Consider the following 2,766-nt stretch of genomic DNA (forward strand, 5'->3'; position numbering starts at 1 on the left):
GGCTAGGCTCAAAGACCTGAAGTCGCTTAATAGATCTGCTCCCTCTTCCGCCACATCTGCCCAACTGGCTTCTGCCAGTCAGGAGCTCAGGAGCTTACTGCTGTTTACTTATGAGAAAAATCTCAGGCACATTAAGGCGTAATACTATTCTCAAAGTGGTAAAGCTGGTGCCCTGTTAGCCAACAGACTGAAAATTGCCCATGCTCGCACACGTATTGCCCAGCTCATTCACCCCTCCTTTGGTAACGCCGTCTACACTCCTAAAGATATAGCTAACGGCTTTCAAGACTTTTACTCCTCCCTATATAATTTACAACGTACGGTCCCTGACCCCCCTAATCTACAATTCTCTATCCTGTCCTTTCTCTCCACTCTTAACCTCCAGCACCTTTACAGATGAACATCTGGAAATACTAAACAGCCCCATTACCCCTGATGAGATAAAAAGAGAGATCCTCTCTTCCCCTTCTCAATCTTTACTATAAGTCATCTAGGGATATCTTGACTCCCCATCTCCAACTATTTTTTTATTCAGCTGTCCGTTAAGGATCCTTCACCAAGGAAAATCTTCAGGCCTTGATCATTACCCTGCCCAAACCGGGCAAATCACCATTGGTCCCCCATCAGGCCTCGGACAACACCCGTCGCCTTTTGCATGTGTTACATCATATTGAAGCACACATCACCCCTGCCTTGTCCTGGCTCTCAACCCCAAGAAGGAGTTTGATAGGCATCGCTGGTCGTTCGCCTTCTTGGTCCTCCGGCACATGGGATTCGACGGTGCCCTTTTCAATGCGATTACTTCGCTTTATTCTGAGCCTACTGCTAGGGTATTTGCCAATGGCACCCTCTCAGAGGGTTTTGAGATTAGCAATGGTACCAGGCAGGGGTGCCCCCTTTCTCCCCTTATCTTTATTTTATGCCTGGAACCGCTGGCGCAGGCGCTGAGGCAGGGAGATCGAATTTCAGGAGTCTCTATTGCAGGACAACATCTCACATCTCATATCTTTCTATGCAGATGATATCATCCTATCACTCACTGACCCCCTCTGTCTCGGTGCCTGCAGCCATGAATTCCATACTTCATTTTGGACAGCTTTCCAACTATCACCTTAACGCCATAAAACACAAGCTCTGCCCCTGAACCTTGACCCAAACATTATAGCTACCCTTAAATCCATACACCCCTTTGATTGGTAAACCACTAGCATTAAATATCTAGGAATAAATTTGACCTACCCCCATAATTTACTCTACCCAAATAATTATGAACCTTTCCTACAAGCCATTAGCGTGGAAGTGGACAGACTGAGCTCCATTGACATATCATGGACCGGCAGAGTAGCCGCTTTTAAAATGCTTCTCCTTCCCCGCTTTTTATATCTTTTTCGGATGCTTCCTATTTCTGTTCCTAAGCCATTCTTCTCTAAAGCCCAATCCCTTCTTTCTAACTTTGTGTTGTCCGGTAATAAGCCCAGATTGTCCGCATCCATTCTGACTAAATACAGAGACATAGGGGGACTTGGGGCTCCAGATTTATGGTACTATTATCTTGCCACCCTAGTTGGTATTTTGAGAGGCTGGCGTAAAGCAGACATGTCCTCTGTTTGGGTACATATAGAAAACTCCTTGGTCTCTCCATATTTAGGGACATTCTTTTCCTGCCATACTGGTCCCCACATACCACTCCCTCCCCTAATCCTATAGTGGCTGCTTCATATAAAGCATGGGTAACATACCTCTCCAAAGTGGACTCTCCTACACCCACAGACAAAACCCTCATTCTCTTATCTCTTGTGCAAAGTACGATCCCTGACATTTCACTAGCTAACGTTCTAACGTTCTTACACATATGCACCAACTCTATTCTTCTGATATTCTTCTTCCATTTTCTTCACTCCACTCTTTATTCTAGATCCCTCACTCTCACTTCTATAAATTCTTGCGTCTCCGGCATTTTTTACTCCATACTCCAGTGTCCTCAATTCAGATTCATAGGCCTTCTCTGGCTTTCCTATCCAGCAACATAAAAGGCCTCCGCCCCCCTCTACTCATCAGTATCCCATACCTCTCAATTTTGCATATCTCATCCTTTCCGTTCTTGGGAAAACGAGCTGGGCATGCAATCTCAGAAACTCAATGGCGAACGGCTTTTCAAAATATACGCAAGGCCTTCCAATGTGTCTCACATATTGAGTCTGCTATGAAGTCTATTCTAAGATGGTATTACGCACCTATCACTTATCTACCCAGACACCTCTGGACATTGCTGGCGCAACTGTGGCCAAAGGGGTACTTTAATACACATATTGTGGGATTGCCCTCTTATTAAACAATGATGGGATCGCTTCTCGGCCTTTTGGCTAAGATCAAGTGTAGTATCTGTTCTTATCAGTTTTTCATGCCGGTGTACAGTAACGCCGGTATGGGGCTGGTGGGGATGGGTGCTGCATGGAGGATGCAGGTGTACCAGGGCTTTCCGGGGCTGGTTCTGAGGAATCAGCTCGACGGCTGCCCCGATGTGACCTGTTCCCTCCAGGTCTCGCCATGAGGCTGAGAGGGTCTAGAGCCGAGGTACTTTTGTGCCTCGGGGAGTGGTGACCCCGAGGTGCCGAAACTCACTGGGAGGATAGACTCACTGAGTTGAAGCACGGGCACCATAATCTCTTCACCTTGTGGCACTCACCTCTTGATTCCCGGCCTTCTGGCTAGGATCAGAGAAATTTTTATAGATCCGGCCGGATGTCCAGGCAGTATATCTGCACA

At 46.7% G+C, this 2,766-nt stretch overlaps 1 non-coding gene across 1 annotated transcript; it reads left to right on the plus strand.

Moving 5' to 3' along the window:
• Window positions 1–2,343: 2,343 nt before the first annotated feature.
• LOC130274638 (U2 spliceosomal RNA) lies at window positions 2,344–2,531 on the plus strand. Its single transcript, XR_008844417.1, has one exon. It is a non-coding gene; the product is annotated as a U2 spliceosomal RNA (small nuclear RNA).
• The last annotated feature ends 235 nt before the right edge of the window (window positions 2,532–2,766 follow it).

Source organism: Hyla sarda, chromosome 5 (genome assembly GCF_029499605.1).
Source record: "Hyla sarda isolate aHylSar1 chromosome 5, aHylSar1.hap1, whole genome shotgun sequence".
In the NCBI taxonomy this organism is placed as follows: Eukaryota; Metazoa; Chordata; class Amphibia; order Anura; family Hylidae; genus Hyla; species Hyla sarda.